Source organism: Anomaloglossus baeobatrachus, chromosome 5 (assembly GCF_048569485.1).
Source record: "Anomaloglossus baeobatrachus isolate aAnoBae1 chromosome 5, aAnoBae1.hap1, whole genome shotgun sequence".
Lineage (NCBI taxonomy): Eukaryota > Metazoa > Chordata > Amphibia > Anura > Aromobatidae > Anomaloglossus > Anomaloglossus baeobatrachus.
The window spans coordinates 449,700,933-449,722,852 of NC_134357.1; positions in this window are offsets into that span (position 1 = coordinate 449,700,933).

Genomic DNA, 21,920 nt, shown 5'->3' on the forward strand with positions numbered 1-21,920 from the left:
CAAAAATCTCAAAAAAAAAAAAAAAAAATAATTTTTATAATGCAGTTTGGAATATTTGATGCCTTAGTGCACACTGGTGCTGGCTCTTTGTTGTTTCTTTGTTGAATTGGTCGGTGGTTGACCTCCACCTTGCTATGCACCCCAATTTGGGATGTATTCCATCTGTATAGATTTTGGCGTTTGGTGACTGTTCACATTGGGTCATCAGGCTTTGTCCACAGGCTATATATATACTTCATGCAGCATTTGCTTGGACCTGTCCCGCCCACAGCCATGACTCAGTCATGGGTACGGGACTGCAATAGACCAGGTGAGTGCTGCTGAGAGCAGTTCTGCTATTTATATGTGAGGCCGCATGGCACATTTTATAAAAATATTTTAGTGTAGGACTGCTTCAAATGAGATTTGCCGTGACGTGGCGAAGCAGCTCAAGAAATTGCAATTTTTTGCCAAAAATCTCAAAAAAAAAAAAAAATTTTATAATGCAGTTTGGAATATTTGATGCCTTAGTGCACACTGGTGCTGGCTCTTTGTTGTTTCTTTACCTGTACATTATGTCCAACACGGGCTTCTGTAGACATACATCCCATATAATAAGCAAGCTCTCCTCACTACAACGTCAAACATGTGGACACTAACTGTGGTTTAAGCACATTGCAGTGCTCAGAATGAAGGAGGTATTTGGATTTGCAAATGCAGATTTTCCTGATTTTCTTTTGTAGAGGAACCATAGCGCTTTTCTAGAGTCTTTGTGCTACCAGTAACGTGGAAGTCCTCTATATTTCCCTTAACAGGTGATGGACCTGAGCGGGGACTTATTTTTTTTGTGAGTTCAGTTGAATGCTATTGGTGGCAGTCTGAGGGTATATAACATTTTGGCTCAGTTCATATTTATCCTGTGCTCTATGGTGTGCACTTACATTAGGGTTTCCATCTATATCTCTAGATAGAGATAGAAAAGACAGAGAGAAAAAAAATTGGGAATTTTATACCGATAAGGATGTTTGGATCCTTAACAAAAGGACTCAATTTTGGCTACTTTCACACTTGCGTTGGACGGCTTCCGTAGCATTGCGTTGTGTGACGGATGCAACGGATGCGTTGCATATAGTGGCACAACGGATGCTACAGGTCGTACAAAACAGTAAGCTTTTTTTTTTTTTTATTTTATTTTCTTCTTTACAGTTTTACCGGCAGCAGACTATTGTGAACGATCAGCTGATCGCTCTCAATAGCCGGCAGCCGGTGGCTCAGCTGAGCGCTCTCACATGCCGGTAGGCGGGCGCTCAGCTGAGTGCTCTCACATGCCGGCGTGCGGGCGCTCAGCTGAGCGCTCTCTCACATGCCGGCGGCCGGACATGCCGGCGGCCAGTCGCTCAGCTGAGCGCTTTCACATGCCGGCGGGCGCTCAGCTGAGCGCTCTCACATGCCGGCAGGCGGGCGCTCAGCTGAACATTTGGCCACCGAGAGACAAAATAAAGTTTGTGATTTTAAAAAAAGCATGCGGAGTGAAATCCTACGGATTGCGCTGCTCAAAAAAATGTTACATGCTGCGTTTCTTCCGCCCGACGCAGCGTCAAAATAACCACGCTGCGTTGTCCAGCAGATGCAACGCTGACACTTGCGTTACAGTGCGTTGTCCATACAAGTCTATAAATAATAGCGCAGTGCGTTAATGGACTGCGCTATTCTCCATAGTGACGGACTCCACTGAACGCAAGTGTGAAAGTACCCTTAACACTTAGTTTTATGACTCACTACATGGACACACTTCACACTTCCAGCAGAAGAACCTCAGAAGTGATCTGAACAGACCACTTCCAACTCATCTGCATTTCTAAAAAAAAACTTAATTTGATTTCCATGGCTTATCTTTAGGAGGCATCATCTTTCCCATGTCCTGTTGTAACATTCATTTAAAGGGAACCTGTCATCAGAAATTTCGCCCAAAAGCTAAAAGATTCCCCCTCTGCAGCTCCTGGGCTGCATTCTAGGAAGGTCCCTGTTATTATTGTGCCCCATGTGAGACCAAAATAAAGCCTTTATAAAGTTCTACCTTTTTGTATGCAGCTTCTGTAAATCCGTCACGGGGGCGGGCTCTCTGCCGTCCGTTATTCTGCCTCCTGGTCCTGTATGCCGCCCCCATCGCTCCTTTCCATATCTGATGCACCGCCCACTGCTCCAGCCATCCCCGCGCATGCCCAGTGCCAGTCTCACAGGACTGAGCAGTGTGACCACTGGTGACGTGTGCGCAGGCAAGTGATTATGGACGGGACTGTGACTGTTATCAGCAAGTACCCGGCCATAATCTCTTGAGCGCGCAAACCTCTCCAGCGTCACACTGTGCTCAGGGTACATGCTAGACTGTATGGGCTGCTTCCAGGGATGACGTCCCTTTGTCATGTGATAGTATTTCGAACACGCCCCTATCACATGACAAAGGGACGTCATCCCTGGAAGCAGCCCATACAGTCTAGCATTTACACTGAGCACAGTGACCGCTGGAGAGGTTTGCGCGCTCACGAGATTATGGCCGGGTACTTGCTGATAACAGTCACAGTCCCGTCCATAATCACTTGTCTGCGCACACGTCACCAGCGGTCACACTGCTCAGTCCTGTGAGACTGGCACTGGGCATGCGTGGGGATGGCTGGAGCAGTGGGCGGTGCATCAGATATGGAAAGGAGCGATGGGGGCAGCATACAGGACCAGGGGGCAGAATAACGGACGGCAGAGAGCCCGCCCCCGTGACGGATTTACAGAAGCTGCATACAAAAAGGTAGAACTTTATAAAGGCTTTATTTTGGTCTCACATGAGGCACAATAATAACAGGGACCTTCCTAGAATGCAGCCCAGGAGCTGCAGAGGGGGAATCTTTTAGCTTTTGGGCGAAATTTCTGATGACAGGTTCCCTTTAAATGTTGTGATTTGGTCTCAGTAATTCATTTGTAATTTGCCTGAAGAAGGAGCCTTTGTGCTCTGAGAGCTTGCTAATATAATTTTTCTGGTTAGCCTATAAAGGTATCACTCCTAAAATACTTTTGTCATTCTTGGGACATAGTATTTCAATTCATCTATATCTCTGAAATACCTGGTTCAAGTAAATCCCCCGATTGATCAATTCATTATAATGAGGTAACAGAGTTAAGGGGGCTTTACACGCTACGATATCGTTAATGTTTTATCGTCGGGGGTCACGCACATCCGGCGTCATTAACGATATCGCAGCGTGTGACACTGACCAGCGACCTTAAGCGACCTCAAAAATGGTGAAAATCGTTCACCATGGAGAGGTCGTCCCAAACTCAAAAATCGGTAAGGGTTGTTTATCCATGTTGTTCATCGCTCATGCGGCAGCACACATCGATATGTGTGACACCGCAGAGCGAGGACCGTCTCCTTACCTGCCGCCGGCCCCAATGCGGAAGGAAGGAGGTGGGCGGGATGTTACGTCCTGCTCATCTCCGCCCCTCTGCTTTGATTGGCTGGCCACTTAGTGACCTTGCGGTGACGTCGCTGTGCTGCCGAACGTCCCTCCCCCTTGAAGGAGGGATTGTTCGGCAGTCACAGCGACGCTGCCGAACAGGTAAGTACGTGTGATGCTGCCGTAGCGATAATGTTCGCTACGGCAGCGATCACAAACAATCGCATGCGCGATGGGGGCAGGTACTTACATGCTCGATATTGCTAGAAATTGCTAGCGATATCGCTACCGTGTAAAGCCCCCTTTATTCCAGACTCCATCTGGACTCTGTTCAGTGGTTTCCTTCTTTTGAAAGGTGGACAAAACTGTTGTTTTGAGCTAGTGCCCACCATTGGTATTGTGTTCCGCATACAGTACTTGTTGTATTTTTGTCATGTGTCAGGCTCCCCGTTGATCTGATTGCGCATGCCACACTTGTCATACCCGGCAGCGTGACATTATCTTCAGCCCCTTACATTTTTTCCCTGTGTCTCTATGGCTCAGGCAGCTGTGTTCGCACACCTGATCCAGACCCTCTCTCAGTAGGTCATGTATCTGTGCACTCAGGTTGTGCAGCAACTGCACCAAATTGTTGGGTTTCTAGTCTTGGCGCATGCCCAGGCACAACCAGAACCCAAGATAGCTCTCCTGGATAAGTTTGCTGGTGGAAAGGACAAGTTTACCACCTTAAGAGAGGCCTGCAAGTTGTACTTCAGGCTCCGCCCTTATACTTCTGGGAGTGAGGAACAGCGATTGTAGTCTCTCTATCGTGGGGAGATTCCCAATCCCGGGCCTTCTCATTGCCTACCGACTCCCAGTCATTGCGGTCGGTAGATTAATTTTTTGCAGCTTTGGCCCTTGTATACGTCAACTCTGATGGTATCATGCTTGCGGAGTCTAAACTTTGTAGACTCCACTAGGGGGCGCGACCAGTAGAATAATATTGCTGAGAGTTCCAGAGATGGGGCACTCACACCCAATGGAATGACCCTGCGCTTAGGAGTAATTTCTGTCTGCGTTTGTCAGGTAGGTTAAGGGCCTCTGTCGCGGGCGGAGGAGGGGACGCCGCGCTCTCCCACTGCTCGGGTCCGGCTGCAGCTGCGGCTGCTGCGGCCTGCTGCTGCTCGGTGGCTCGAGCGATGGGCCGGATCCCGGGGACTCGAGTGGCGCTCCTCGCCCGTGAGTGAAAGGGGATTGGGATTTGGGATAGTTTATTGTCCGTGACGCCACCCACGGTTGTGGTGATTAAGTGGACACCACCGCTGCTCTTTCTGGGGAGCCCGGGAGTGGTGGTATGGAGCAGCCAGTTGTTGGTTTGCCCCTCCGTGGGTAGGGGTGTTGGTGATCCCGGGGCCCAGTGATGGGGTTGGTATGGTGGACAGGCGGGTATGGGGCCTGTGGAGGTGCAGGGGCAGCGCTGTGCCACACGGCACGGAGGTACTCACTCAGCCAGTAAACACGACACAGTCCTCGGTAAACAAACGGCTGGTTGGACGGGTCCCTCGGATGGTTACGGTGCTGCGGTTCCCTGCAGTTAGCGGTGACGGTCTCTTCCCTGCACCTATGTAAAGTCTCTTGGTAGCGATGGGTCCCCACCGGTTACCCACTCCTCGGCTTCAATCTGGGCCGAAGGAGCCCTACTTTGCCCGCAGGCGTTGGCCCTGGGAAACTGGTGCCCTGGCGGTGGCGGTGTCTCCCCTTCACGGTCGGGCTGTTGCCTTCAATCGGGACTTGGTTGTTAGGAGACAGAGGTCCCCTTCACTGACGGATTTAGCAAATTATGGCGACTCCTAGCCTTGCCGGGATCCGAAAGGCCCCTGCCCTGGTGCTGACTGTTCTTCGTATACTGCTCCAGTACCGCCGGGTCACCACCCGTCCGCGGTCCTTCCAGCAACCTCCAAACAGTCCCCCTGCAGACTATCACCGCCGTCTGCTGACCTTGCTGTCACAGTCCGGGGCACACACCCGGACCAACTTCAGGCTTGCTTAACTGTCACTTTCTGTTGCCACTCTTACTGTCCTCCTTTACCACTTCACTGTTTACTCCTTCACTTCCCTAGCTGGACTCTGTTTTTCTTCCTGTCCAAACTCTATCTGCCTGGTTCTTCCCGCCTCCAGGGCTGTGAACTCCTCGGTGGGCGGAGCCAACCGCCTGGCCCACCCCCTGGTGTGGACATCAGCCCCTGGAGGAAGGCAACAAGGATTTTAGATTAGCTTTGATGTACCTGCAGGGAATGTGGGGTGCATGTGATGTTGTGACCTGTGACCCCTGGCTTGCCCAGGGCATCACATTCCCCCTTAGCAAAACGCAGACCGTCCTCGGGCTGCCTGTCCAACACCGGTTTTATTTTCCTTTTGTTTTTCTGAAAAATAGGGAAAACGGTAACATATATACAATTTATGGCATCATCCCACATCGGGAGGTTCATTTCTTAAACGTTGCAAACATTAAAACGGTTACGGTCTCCGCTCTCTCCCACCCAAGTAACCTGTCCCTGATGCTGCCCCTAAAACCCAGGCAGCACCCCTTGACCCCAGTCCTGAACCAGTTACCCGAGCGGGATCTGTCCTTCCCCTCCAGAGGGTTGCCACCGGTTCCTGTGGTGGCTGGGCCCCAGCCTGCTCTGCTGTGGGCCCTCCCTCCAACCTGCCTCTCCGGAGGCGGTAATTGCGGAAATGGTAATGGTAACTCAACTTATTTACAAGCCACTAGCGTCTGTGGTTGCCCTGCAAGTTCACGGGCTTGTCCATAGAAAGTTCTCTATGCAGCTAAGGGGTCCCCACGGGGACAACGGTGCCGGCACCGGCCGGTTTCCAAATCACGGTTGAATCAGGTGAACTTCACGGTAATCATGCATTTTAATCTTTTGCAAAAACTTTTTAAAACTTTCAACTTGTAAACACACAGAATGGTGGTCCCTACGGGGACGGTGCAACGGTGCTCCGCTGCCATTACTCATACTCTTCGGTATCACCTGAGGGAGGGGGCGCGGCGCTCACACGGGACTCCTGGCTGCCCCTTAGCTTAGCGTCCAGCGCGAACCACCCCCTCTCCCCACAGTGCCGGGTGTACTGCACAATGTCACCTGGCATCAGGTTACGGCCGGGATGCTCCTCAGGCAGGTGGGCATTCACATCCCGCCGGGCTATAAACACTTCGGCCTCCAGGCCCGGTTCATATATAAACCCATAGCTCTGGCGGACATCAAACCGCCTCACCTGCCCTTCGTACAGCGGATCCCCGGACACGGAACGTTGCCTGACGGAGACTCTCTTTTTTTCCCGGATTGCACGGGCCACCAGTTCCGCTTTCTTCCTCTCCCTCTCACCGATCTCCGGGCCCAACGGTACCGGCTCCCTGTCCCAGTACGGCGCTGCTGCGAGTTCCGGCGCACGGGTCGGGCCCCGCAAGACCTGTTTGACATTGCCCACTACTGGTACTCTGGGCGACAGGTCCCGCGGTGACGTGGCCTTAGACGCTGCCTTGCATCGGCAACCCGGCGCAACCTCAGCCGAGGTGTGGGGGATGGGCACAGGGGCTTTCCGCAGTTGGGCCTTCGGCACGGAGCGGGTCATCGGCTCCGGCTCGGGGACTTTCTCGGGAGACGCCTCCGGTTCGGTTTTCGGGGCTTTCCAGGGCAACACCTCTGGTCGACTACGGGCTCCGGCTACAGGTCGGCCCGCCTGGGCGGGCATGCTGGGTATCGCTACCGGTTGCGGTGGTAGCGGGCCTAATGGCGGGGTCACGGCTTCCGAGACAGGTGGCGAGGGAGGCAACGGGGGGAGAGGGCTTGGACCGGGTCCCGCAGCCGCGATGACCGGCCCTTCGAGGGCATCAGGGCGTGGGTCACTCACCCTCCCTTCCTCCGCTTCCTCCTTGCGTCTCCGCACGGTCGCTATGACGTCCGCCATGTCGGTCTCCCACTCCTCCATGAGGAGCTGCATCTTGACCTGCAGCCTTTGGTAGAGCTGCGCGGTCCGGATCTCCACCCACACCGCGGTTCCAGGCGCGGGGGCTACGGTGTTGCGGGACGGCATCCACATGCTGCTGGCGGCTTCTCCCAGGAACAAGATGTCAGCAGAGTCCTGGCGTCCCTGCTTTTATAGCCGCGGCTACATGCGACCAGTTGCCATTTCGTCCCCCTTAGACTCTTTCCGGCCCCTCCTCTATCGGGGCGGGGTTTTGGCCTTCGCGCCTCTGCTACTCGAGAAGACGCTCGAGCGGGAACTTTTCGCGCCAAAGATGGCGACTTCTGAATTTTTCCGGCCGGATACCTCCGGCGGTCACAAGGCGCACCTCTACCCAACGGCAAAGCGGTAAGATCCTGTTCGTGACGCCAAGTTGTCGCGGGCGGAGGAGGGGACGCCGCGCTCTCCCACTGCTCGGGTCCGGCTGCCGCTGCGGCTGCTGCGGCCTGCTGCTGCTGCTCGGTGGCTCGAGCGATGGGCCGGATCCCGGGGACTCGAGCGGCGCTCCTCGCCCGTGAGTGAAAGGGGATTGGGATTTGGGATAGTTTATTGTCCGTGACGCCACCCATGGTTGTGGTGATTAAGTGGACACCACCGCTGCTCTTTCTGGGGAGCACCACCGCTGCTCTTTCTGGGGAGCCCGGGAGTGGTGGTATGGAGCAGCCAGTTGTTGGTTTGCCCCTCCGTGGGTAGGGGTGTTGGTGATCCCGGGGCCCAGTGATGGGGTTGGTATGGTGGACAGGCGGGTATGGGGCCTGTTGAGGTGCAGGGGCGCAGGGGCAGCGCTGTGCCGCACGGCACGGAGGTACTCACTCAGCCAGTAAACACGAGACAGTCCTCGGTAAACAAACGGCTGGTTGGACGGGTCCCTCGGACGGTTACGGTGCTGCGGTTCCCTGCAGTTAGCGGTGACGGTCTCTTCCCTGCACCTATGTAAAGTCTCTTGGTAGCGATGGGTCCCCACCGGTTACCCACTCCTCGGCTTCAATCTGGGCCGAAGGAGCCCTACTTTGCCCGCAGGTGCTGGCCCTGGGAAACTGGTGCCCTGGCGGTGGCGGTGTCTCCCCTTCACGGTCGGGCTGTTGCCTTCAATCGGGACTTGGTTGTTAGGAGACAGAGGTCCCCTTCACTGACGGATTTAGCAAATTATGGCGACTCCTAGCCTTGCCGGGATCCGAAAGGCCCCTGCCCTGGTGCTGACTGTTCTTCGTATACTGCTCCAGTACCGCCGGGTCACCACCCGTCCGCGGTCCTTCCAGCAACCTCCAAACAGTCCCCCTGCAGACTATCACCGCCGTCTGCTGACCTTGCTGTCACAGTCCGGGGCACACACCCGGACCAACTTCAGGCTTGCTTAACTGTCACTTTCTGTTGCCACTCTTACTGTCCTCCTTTACCACTTCACTGTTTACTCCTTCACTTCCCTAGCTGGACTCTGTTTTTCTTCCTGTCCAAACTCTATCTGCCTGGTTCTTCCCGCCTCCAGGGCTGTGAACTCCTCGGTGGGCGGAGCCAACCGCCTGGCCCACCCCCTGGTGTGGACATCAGCCCCTGGAGGAAGGCAACAAGGATTTTAGATTAGCTTTGATGTACCTGCAGGGAATGTGGGGTGCATGTGATGTTGTGACCTGTGACCCCTGGCTTGCCCAGGGCGTCACACCTCAATGGTTCAATATGCCATCCCGAAGTTGCTAGAGGCTGCCATGGCCCTTGCTATTAGAGTGGATAGATGCCTCAGGGAGAGACCCTCTAAGACCTTGTCCCCTGTTGTTCTCCTCAGGGAAGAAATGACTCCAGTACAAGTCATCGCACCTATGCAGTTGTGGGGAGCCTCCCCTCAGGTTGAGTTGCTTAAGGTTCTTCATGGGTTGGGGCTTTCTTTTACTGTGGAGATAAAAGGGCATTATATTGGGGCCTGTCCATTAAGACCTATGTCAATCCATCTGGTAAAAAGTTGTGTCCTCCTGGTCGGGTGAACGGAAGTGACCAGGCCGTGTACATCTCTTCCATGTCTACGTCCCCATTTACCATAACAGCAAAGGTGGTTATTGGTGGAAAAACTGAGACGATCTCTGTGCTGGTGGACAGCTGAGCCGGTGCTAATTTGGTGGATTCTTGCTTTGCTCAGAGTCTTGGTCTAATTAGTAGTGCACTGACAAGATTCATTCCCATCCTGGCTAGTGACAGATCTCCTCTCAGCCAGAGAGAATTCACCCATACTGTGCCTAATAACCTGCGAGTGAGCTACGTACATAGTGAACGTCTGTACTGCTATATCTTGGAGGGTCATCGTGTTGGGACTTCCCTTGTTGAAACGGCATAACCCTGTGATTGACTGGCAGTCAGGGGACGTAGTCAGTTGGGGCAGTTTTTGTGTTCACAAGTGCCTGTGTGCTACCATTTCTGCGGGACTTATTAAGAATCCGCCACCCTGTTCGCTAGTAGTAACCACCAAAGTAGCTAAGAAAAGATACTTTGGTGTTTTTTAGGGAAGATTAGGCCTCAGTGCGGCCCCCCGGTAGAGATGATCGGGGGAGGGTAGTCATTCCCACTAAGTGTGCGGTACCGGAGTGTAAGGTGTTGAATGGAAGGAGAGATTCCTCTGTTGTCGTCGGTTCGGTGAGGATTTTTTTCCTCTACTACCAGGTGCATAGGTGTCACACTACGTGCATGGCGAGCACATTCAGACCAACCTAACCAACACCACAGACAAGGAGAAACACCAGGGACACAATAACAATAGTGGGCCCTGGCACTAGTGAGAGGGTAGATGGACACCACCTAACCTCACATGAGCTCTCCCTGCTCTCCAGTCCTAACCAGTCCCTATACAGTTTCCACAACTGTCGCTGAACAGCATCCTGGGTCCTGAAGGAACCATATAGAGGTCCTGATTAGTGAGAAGTGGGTGAGGGTCACTAGACCCACCACTGTACTAAAGAGACAAAAGGGTAGGGACACAAACAGGGAATAAAGAACCAAAAATGGAGAGGATACAACTTCAGGACAATCCATAACAGCTTCCTTCAAGAAAGGCAGCTTTCAGACAGCTGGTTTATATAGTCAGCAAAATTTGCTGGGATACCTGGCTATTTGAACACAAAAGGGTGTGTCTACAAAGCAGGTGCAGCTGATCTCAACTGCAGCAGAGCTGCAAACAGAAAAACTGGCATTAACTACTTCAGTGCCAAAGGAAATGAAATAACATTTAAATACATAGCCCTAGATAGAGATAAGGGGCTCCAGACCTCAAGCTGCCACTAGTCTCCAAAAACAAGGAGACAATCTTGACAATACCACCCTTCCCCCTTTTAACGAAAGGCCTACAGACTCTCATGACTGGTAAGGCAACACCCATTTCCGGAGCAAAGACCTGTGGACTATGTCATGGGTGCCAAGTGCTGGGGGTAGTAGTGATGGGCAGTCCGGCTCTTTTTGATGAGCCGGCTCATTCGGCTCGGCTCACCAAAAAGAATCGGCTCTTTCGGCTCAAAAAACGGCTCTTTTTTAAAAAAAACCCCTCTGCTCCACCTTGTGATGATACAGAACCTCCCCTGTACATTGGGAACCTCATTCTACACCCTTGTATGTATCTAGTGAAGCAGTAAAAACAGTTTTTAGCATTATTGTTTCCGTTTCCTCAGATTGTCAGCTCTTCTGGACAGGGCCCTCGCTCCTCTTTTATGTGGTGTTTTTTGTACATGTCCTTTCTACATTAGTCAGTGCTCTGATATGTGTCGCTCCTACAAAAGATTATAATTCCTGACAATAAAGGAGAGTTGCAATTACTGTGCTGCCTGTCACTCTATGTGCAACACACACACTGTACATACTGAACACAAAGGACACACACACATACACACATTGTACACACATACTGTACATACTGAACACAAAGGACACACATACATACACACACTGTACACACATACTGTACATACTGAACACAAAGGACACACATACATACACACACTGTACACACATACTGTACATACTGAACACAAAGGACACACATACATACACACACTGTACACACATACTGTACATACTGAACACAAAGGACACACATACATACACACACTGTACACACATACTGTACATACTGAACACAAAGGACACACATACATACACACACTGTACACACATACTGTACATACTGAACACAAAGGACACACATACATACACACACTGTACACACATACTGTACATACTGAACACAAAGGACACACATACATACACACACTGTACACACATACTGTACATACTGAACACAAAGGACACACATACATACACACATTGTACACACATACTGTACATACTGAACACAAAGGACACACATACATACACACACTGTACACACATACTGTACATACTGAACACAAAGGACACACATACATACACACACTGTACACACATACTGTACATACTGAACACAAAGGACACACATACATACACACATTGTACATACTGAACACAAAGGACACACACATACACACATTGTACACACATACTGTACATACTGAACACAAAGGACACACATACACACACACATTGTACACACACACTGTACATACTGAACACAAAGGACATACATACACACACACACACTGTACACACATACTGTACATACTGAACACAAAGGACACACATACACACACACACACATTGTACACACACACTGTACATACTGAACACAAAGGACACACATACACACACACACACTGTACACACATACTGTACGCACACCAACATATGGAAGCATAGGATACTGAATAGCAAAATCAGTTTATTTCAACACAACCTGGAACAGAAATGTTTAAATGCTAACATAGCATGGGTCCAACGTCTGCTGGTGGTGCACAGCACTACAAGTCCCAGCAAGTGGAACACAATATGGCAATGCAACACTAGTTACATACCAACTTTTTTAACAGTTAAGTGACAATAAATGTCATTGAGGTAGTATTGCACATAAAACAAATGTATAGAGGTTGTCCTAACATTGATGGCCTGGCCTTACTATAGGTAATCAATGTGTGATGGCTGGAGGGCGGATGTGCGGTATCTAGCCGCTGTCACTACATACAAGATGGAGCACCTTCATAACAGCAAATCTGGCCAACATTAAGAAGAGCTGATCATCCGAGGTGTCGGGTGCGGCCCTACAGCAATCACACATTGATCAACTAAAGCAGAGGTGAGGACCTCCAGGTCCGGAGGGTGCAGGTCATGTGTTCAGGATTTCCTTATGGTACTGTCACACTGGTGGAGGATCGCCTCTGAACATGCCTGTAGTCCAGGCGAGGCAGGGGGCTATACTTTGTATGGTTCCCGTCATGTGTCAGAACACTATTGCTGCGTCACACGCGGCAATGTGTTCAGATCGCCTGCTCCTCATCGCCAGGTTTCCCAGCAGTGCTAAGCAACCTCCGAATTCAGGAGATGAGCGGTGGCAGCGGGAAATTGCCCTGTCACACAAGGCGACACACTGGCGATGTCATTGACCATGCCTACTAAGTTGCAGCATCATCGCCAGTGATACCTCCCTGTCTGACGGGGTCTTTAGTATTGCACAGTTGATAATTGAATCATCTACACTGTGTGTGGCACTCAAGACCTGAAGTTTCCCATCTCTGAATTAAAGTAAGGGCCCTGTCACACATGTCAATGTGGTGGGCAACGTCGCTGATGACCGTGTGACCCCGCCCACCACATCAACGTCACGGGTGAGATGTCATATGTGACGATCTCACCTGCGACTTCTCCTGCAATGTCGCTGTGTGATGCCATAGCATCACACCAGTGTCTCCAGGAGCTATAGTGCAGCTCCTGAAGTCGCTGGTGTGAAGGTGTCACATGCAGCGATGTCGCTAGATTGCAGTTGCGTGGTTTTCGGTCCGGACCGAAAACTTCGCGACTGCGACCAGCGATAAATTGTGGGGCGATTTTTCCGGGTCACTCGTGGCGATGCACTCACGATATCGCTGCAGTGACATCGCTGTGGCGATATCGTGAGTCACATTAAGCTGCGGGGAAACCAGGAGAGGTAAGTACAGATTTATTTTTTAATGAGTACACGCTCGCCAGAGGATTATGGGGGAGGAGGGGGGTGCATTATAGTCTATGGCGAGTTGTGAGGCTGCATTATGCTATAGGGAAGGCTGTGAGGCTGCATTATACTATATGGAGGGCTGTGAGGCTGCATTATACTATATGGAGGGCTGTGAGGCTGCATTATACTATATGGAGGGCTGTGAGGCAGTATTATACTATATGGAGGATAATGGGGGTGCATTATTATAATTGGATGACTATGGGGGACTATGGGATGCATTATAATATATAAATGACTATGAGGGTACATTGTGATATATGGAGGAATATGGGGATGCGTTATAATAATTGGATGACTATTGTGGTGGGAGGAGAACACCATATATACCAGGATAAGGGACATATATACACGGGGCCAATACATATAATCTGACCAACATGTGTGCGCGCGGAGTGTGACAGGTGGGGGAGTGCCCAGGTCTACATTTCACACTGTGGCTCACCAGACTCTAGTTACGCCACTGATAATTAGGAAGCGATACAAAAAAAGTGTTTTATAGATGTGTGCAGATGTCAGATCTATTTACATCTAAAAATACCAGGATTTGTTAACAGAAATAGAAAAGAAGTCTTAACTGCGAGAATTGTGACACCACAACGCCACAGACACATGCATATAGAGGCTAATGAATATGTTGTATGTAGTCACCAAACTAGTAAAAAAATATCAATTGTGGTCACAAAAAAAAATAACACACAGACACTCACACACACACACACAGACACTCACACACACACACACACACACACACACACACACACACACACACACACACACACACCAGCTTCCACTAAACATTGAAGGAATGGAGACATGGCTTATTATCAATGATTTTCTCTTTTTTATGCCAGAAAGAAAACCTTACAGGGTTAAATGAACATGTCAGGGGTCATCTGTTCTGTGCACACATTGGACACTAAGTGCTGACTTCTGTTACTAAGCGTGAGAGCTGCGGAGGCTGGTAACTAAGGTAAATATCGGGTAACCACCTTGGTTACCCGATGTTTATCTTGGATACAGCTTACCTCAGCTGTCAGACGCCGGCTCCTGCTCCCTGCTCGCTTCATTTGTCGCTCTCTCGCTGTCACACACAGCGATCTGTGTGTCACAGCGGGAGAGCGGCTTTGAAGAAAACGAACCAGGGCTGTGTGTAACGAGCAGCGATCTCGCAGCAGGGGCCAGATCGCTGCTCAGTGTCACACACAGCGAGATCGCTAATGAGGTCACTGCTGCATCACAAAAAGCGTGACTCAGCAGCGATCTCGGCAGCGATCTCGCTGTGTGTGAAGCACCCCTTAGGGTACCTTCACACTTAGCGATGCAGCAGCGATCCGACCAGCGATCTGACCTGGTCAGGATCGCTGCTGCATCGCTACATGGTCGCTGGTGAGCTGTCAAACAGGCAGATCTCACCAGCGACCAGTGAACAGCCCCCAGCCAGCAGCGACGTGCAAGCGACGCTGCGCTTGCACGGAGCTGCCGTCTGGAAGCTGCGGAGACTGGTAACTAAGGTAAACATCGGGTATGGTTACCCGATGTTTACATTAGTTACCAGCGCACAGCTGTGTGTGCAGGGAGCAGGGAGCCGCGCACACTGAGCGCTGGCTCCTTGCTCTCCTACCATAGCTACAGTACACATCGGGTTAATTAACCCGATGTGTAATGCAGCTACATGTTCAGAGAGCAGGGAGCCGCGCACACTGCTTAGCGCTGGCTCCTTGCTCTCCTAGCTGCTGTACACATCGGGTTAATTAACCCGATGTGTACAGCAGCTACATGTGCAGAGAGCCGGAGCCGGCAGCACAGGCAGCGTGAGAGCTGCGGAGGCTGGTAACTAAGGTAAATATCGGGTAACCACCTTGGTTACCCGATGTTTATCTTGGATACAGCTTACCTCAGCTGTCAGACGCCGGCTCCTGCTCCCTGCTCGCTTCATTTGTCGCTCTCTCGCTGTCACACACAGCGATCTGTGTGTCACAGCGGGAGAGCGGCTTTGAAGAAAACGAACCAGGGCTGTGTGTAACGAGCAGCGATCTCGCAGCAGGGGCCAGATCGCTGCTCAGTGTCACACACAGCGAGATCGCTAATGAGGTCACTGCTGCATCACAAAAAGCGTGACTCAGCAGCGATCTCGGCAGCGATCTCGCTGTGTGTGAAGCACCCCTTACTCTATACAATGATTGAAGCTGTATACACTTCTTTACATATGTTTGGTCTAAAATGCTATTACTTACCCAACAACTGGCCAGGTCTTTACTGTAGTGGTCCTGAACCCTGACTAGAGAAGATGATCATTGTTATCAGCAAACAAGCTGAGCCCCTCTCCTCCTACACATTACCATATGTGCCAGTCGAGGTCAGAAAACTTAACCCTAGCACATCATTCCCTGGTACTCAATTGTGCCCACTGAACTAAGGAAGAACCACTATGTGTGTATAGCTTTAAGTGTCAGCTCCTGCCCAGAGCTTGTGTTTACTTTACTCTTCTCCTTATCTCCTACTTCCCCCTGAAGCTGAGAAAAAAAAAAAAGCGGCTCTTTATGGCTCGTTCACTTTGATGAATCGGCTCATATCGTTCACTTCAAAGAGCCGGCTCAAAGAATCGGCTCGTTCGCGAACGACACATCACTAGGGGGTAGCTCCAGCTGCACTGTTATAGGGTTTCGAATGTTAGTTACCCTAAAGGGACTGACAAATCTTGAGTCTAAAGCCCCAGACACACACTTCCACCTGGTGTTTTTAGTGGACACACACAGTCATTGAGACAGATCTGGACGTGAACGTTTATTAGCATGCATGCACCTGGTAATAGCGGAAACACTCCGGACTCAACCAACAACAGAGGAATCTCTCCGTCCATTCCACACCTTACACTCTGGTACCGCACACTTAGGGGGAACGACTACCCTCCCCCGATCACCTCTACAAGGGCTGCACTGAGGACTAATCTTCCTTTGAGGTGGGGGTAGTACACTGTCTCTTTTTCTGGATACCTTGGTAGATACTACTGGCGGGCAAGGTGGCAGTTTTTTAATAAGAACCTCAGAAATGGTTGCACCCAAGCACTTGTGCTCACAAAAACTGCCCCAACTGACCACTTCCCGATTGCCAGTCAATTATGCTTTTTCATCCAAGGAAGTCCCAACAGGATGAGGGTAGGCAGACCCTTCAAGACAAAGCAGGACAGGCGTTCACTATGCACTGAACCCACTAGTAGGTTGATATTAGGCACAGAATGGGTGAACTCTCTCTGGCTGAGCGGAGCTGAGTCAATAGCCTGGATGGGAGCTCCATGCTAAGGAAAATGACAGGAGACAGGCTTCTGGAGGGTCTCTCCCTGAGGCGTCGTTCCACTCTAATCGCAAGGGCCATGGTGGCTTCCAGCAAGTCTGAGGTGGAGTATTGCACCAGAGAGTCCCTAAGTCTACCTGACAACCACCCTGATGGAGCCTTTGGAGTTTTGACTCTGCAGGTGTGACGCCATCGGGATCACCATACACGAGGGCCAAGGCCACAAAAAACTCATCTACTGATCGTAATGATGCAGAGTCGGTCGGCATAGAAAAGGCCCAGGACTGGGGAACTCCAACAGAGAGACGACAATACCCACTCGTTGGTCTTCACTTCCCGAAGGACGAAGGCGAAGCCTGAGGTATAGTTTACAGGCTTCTCTGAAGGTGGTACATTTATCCCTTCCACCAGAAAACTTATCCGGGATGGCAATGTTGGGTTCCAGTCAGGGCATGCGCAGACACCAAAAACCCGGTAATTTGTTGTAGCTGCTACACAACCTCAGACCGCATGTCTGAACACTCCTGAGACAGGGTCTACAACAGCTGTGCAAATGCCGCAGTCTGAGCCATAGTGACACAGGAAGAACGCTAAGGCTGCATATAATGTCACGCTACGTGTGTGATGAGCACGTTCAGACCAACGGTCTGATGCGCAACGAAAAAACACCTAAATAACACCACAGACAAGGGGGAAACACCTGTCACTAGTAACGGAGAAGATGGACACTTCCTAATCTCACATAAGCTCTTGCTAACCAGTCCCTATACAGTTTCCGCAACTGTCGCCGAACTGCACCCTGAGTCCCTAAGAAACCCCTATAGAGGCCCTAATTAGTGAGAGGCGAGTGAGGTTCACTAGATACACTACTACACTAAAGAGAGAAAAGGGTAGGGAGACAAATAGGGAATAAAGAACCAAAAATAGAGAGGACACAACTTCAGGACAATCCATAGCAGCTTCCTTGCAGAAAGGCGGCTTTCATACAGCTGGTTTGTATAGTCAGCAAAGCTTGCTGGGATACCTGGCTATTTGAACACAAGGGGGTGTGTCTACAAAGCAGGTGCAGCTGACCTCAACTGCAGCAGAGCTGCAAACAGAAAAACTGGCATTAACTACTTCAGTGCCAAAGGAAATGAACTGACATTTAAATACATAGCCCTAGATAGAGATAAGGGGCTTCAGACCTCAAGCTGCTAGTGTCGAGGGCGGAGGGGCCGCGCTCACTACGCTCGGTTCTGGGGCTACTGCTGCTCGGTGGCTCAGCGGTGGGCCGGACCCGGAGACTCGAGTAGCGCTCCTCGCCCACGAGTGAAAAGGGGGTGGTTTGTTTGGGGAGATAGTTCGTGACGCCACCCACGGGTCGTGGTGATAATGGGCACCACCACTGCTGGTGACGGGGATGCCGGGAGCGATGACAGGGAGCAGCTAGGATGTTGGTTCCCCCTCCGTGGGTAGGGGTTCGTGATCCCGGGGCCCGGTGGTGGTACGGGGAGGCAGGGTAGCTGGGGTGCAGGGTTGCGGAGGCAGCGCGGCACGGAAACGGATGGCACTGTTGTACTCACTCAGGCACAGATTCACAGAGTCTCTGGTAAATCAAACGGCTGGATGGACGGGTCCCACAGCCGGCTGCAGTGTCTTTGCTCTCCCCGGACAGGTTGATGGTGGCTGTCTTTCCTTGCACCGCTGTAGAATGTATTGACTCCGATGGTTTCCCAAAGGTAGTCCGCTCCCTGGCGTGTATGTACCGAAGGAGCCCGTTTTGCCCGCAGGCGCTGGCCCTTGGATCTCTAGCGTATGACGGTGGCTTTTTATCCTCACTGTGTGGACGGTTGCCTTCTGTCGGGTCTTGGGTGTGAGGGAACCCCTGAGGTCCCGGTCACTATCTGATTTGACCGTTGTCGGCGGCTCCTAGCCTGGTCGGGGTCTGATGGCCCTGCCTTTGTGCTTGGTGCAGATCTGCTCCCCGGCTCGGTACCGGCGGGCCACCGCTCGTCCCCGGTCCTACGGTTCCGCTGACTTGCACCACCTCCTGCAGACGGCCACCACCGTCTGTCGACCTTGCTGACAGTGCCTGGGCTCCTACCCAGACACTAACAGTTTCTCTACTCCACTTCTCCACTCCACTCCAAACTGAACTACTTCACTTCACTCCTTCACTAAACTATCTGTTTTTTCCCGCCTCAGGAGGCTTTTCTCTTAAACGTTACTAACAGATATAAAACATTTTTATTAATAACGGACGGGTTCATGTTCTTCCGCTTCCCCACCCAAGCAACCTACACCTTGATGCTGCCCCTAAGAAACGGGCAGCACCCCTCTTCCCCAGTCCGGAAGCAGGAACTCGGTTTCAGGTCACCCAAGCGGGAACGGGTACGGTGTCTCGCGCCCTGCTGTCATTTCAGGGGACCCCACGTCCAGGGGGGCCCCTGACCCCCGGAGGATGGTCACCGGTCCTGGTGGTGACCAGACCCCAGCCTTCTCTGCTGCGGGTCCTTCCTCCAATCTGCCTCTCCGGAGGCGACAACGGAATACAGCCCACAAATTATTTACAAGGCCACAAGTTCGTGGTTGGCCTGCGAGTTCTCGGCCTTGTCTCTGGAAGGGGGTTAGTGGGATCGCAAAGTCCCCACGGGGACAACTTTCTTCTGTTACGGACGGCAATCAGGTGAGGGTTTCGGGTAATTGGTGTTCATTCATTCAGATAAAACTTAAAACAAGAACAAGGTGCTGATGGTCCCAACAGGGACAACTGGGTTGCAACGGAGGACCGCTGCCTTACTTGAGGTCGCCTTCCTCATATGCCTCCTCCAACTCTACATCCGGACGGGACGGTGGGGGAGGGGACTGGGACCGCATCTGGACACCGCGGCCTTCCCTCTGCTTCACATCTAGGGCAAACCAGCCCCTCTCCCCGCAGTGCAGGTCACGACCAGGGTGGCCCGTTGGAAGATTAGAGTTTACATCACGGCGAGCCACAAATATTTCGGCCTCCAGGCCCGGCTCGTAGATGGAACCATATCCACGTTGAGGGTCAAACCGTCTGACCTGGCCCTCGTAAATTGGGCCCCGCACCCGGAAAGTGGCGTTGCGGAGATTGTCCTTCTCCCTTATGGTGCGTGCCAGCACTTCGGCCCTCTGCTGCTCTCTGGCGGAAATCTCGCGGCCCACCTGGTTCGGCTCTCTGTCCCAGTAAGGGGCATCTGCGTGCCCCTGCGCGCGGCTCAGGCCCCGCTGGATCTCCCCCGTACTGGCCACGACCGATATCCTCTTTGGGGGGGGTCCTGCGGTGACGCGGCCTGGAATGCTGCCTTGCAGCGGCGACCCGGCGCAGCCTCAGCCGAGGCGTGGGGTTTAGGGACAACAGGCCTCACCTGCTGGGCCTTCCTGCTCACGGCTTCCACCTCTTCCGCAACCGGACGGACTGCCGGAGCCGGGACTTTCTTGGGTGCGGTCACTTCCGGGGCTGGCGGCTTCTTCACACGGACGGGCACCTCCCGCAGGATCTTCCATGGCAGCGGGATCAGTGCGGGTCGTTCACGGGCAACGCCTACAGGCTGGTCCTCTAGGGCGGACGGGCTGAACTCCGCTACCGGTGTTGGGGGCAGCAGACCTAGTGGTGGGGCAGCAACAACCGATGTGGATGGCGGGGGAGGCAGCAGGGTGGACGGACGCAGACCGGGCCCCTCACCGCAGCGACCGGTCCTTCAAGGACACAGGGGCATGGGTCGCTTACCCGCTCCTCCAGCACTGTCTCCACCTCGCGTCTCCGCACGGCCGCCGCTACGTCCTCCATTTCGGCCACCCATCGCTCCATTAAGAACCGGACCTGGGCCTGCAGGCGGCAGCACATCTGCGTGGTCCGGGCCTCCACCCATGCCGCCATTCCTGGTGTGGGCTCTGGGATCTCGGCATTGCCAGACGGGACGGACATACTGGCGCTTGTGCTTCCAGGAACCGGATGTGTAGCAGAGTCCTGGCGTCCCTGATCTTTATACCTTCGGTTACATCAGGTACACCTGCACCCGCCTCCCCCTTGGTTCTTTCCAGCACTTCCTTCTTCTGGGGGTGGGGCCTCACTTTCGCGCCCTCCCTGCTCGGGGAAGACGCTCGAGCGGGAAATCTTCGCGCCCAAGATGGCGGAACTTCAAATTTTTTGGCCAGACGCCGCCGGCGGGGACTGCAAGGCGCACTTCTACCGGTAGGTAGATTGGTTCTAATCCGGTTCGTAGACGCCAAGTTGTTGCGGGCGGAGGGGCCACGCTCGCCACACTCGGGTCCGGGGCTGCTGCTGCTCGGTGGCTCGAGCGGTGGGCCGAACCTGGGGACTCGAGTAGCGCTTCTCACCCACGAGTGAAAAGGGGGTGGTTTGTTTGGGGAGATAGTTCGTGACGCCACCCACGGGTCGTGGTGATAATGGGCACCACCGCTGCTGGTGACGGGGATGCCGGGAGCGATGGCAGGGAGCAGCTAGGATGTTGGTTCCCCCTCCGTGGGTAGGGGTTGGTGATCCCGGGGCCCGGTAGTGGTACGGGAAGGCAGGGTAGCTGGGGTGCAGGGTTGCGGAGGCAGCGCGGCGCGGAAACGGATGGCACTGTTGTACTCACTCAGGCACAGATTCACAGAGTCTCTGGTAAACCAAACGGCTGGATGGACGGGTCCCGCAGCCGGCTGCAGTGTCTTTGCTCTCCCCGGACAGGTTGATGGTGGCTGTCTTTCCCTGCACCTCTGTAGAATGTATTGACTCCGATGGTTTCCCAACGGTAGTCCGCTCCCTGGCGTGTATGTACCGAAGGAGCCCGTTTTGCCCGCAGGCGCTGGCCCTTGGATCTCTAGCCTATGGCGGTGGCTTTTTATCCTCACTGTGTGGACAGTTGCATGTATGTATGTATGTGTGTATGTCCATTAAAGGAATTTGCACCGTCGCATGTACAATCAGGAAATTTTGCACAGACACTCCATTTGACTCAGGGAATGTCAGACAATGTTGCGTTAGAATCGGGCCACCTTCTAGTATGTATATATATATATAATCTATACACACACAGCCACAGATGGTGTTTGATGGGAACTGTTAATAT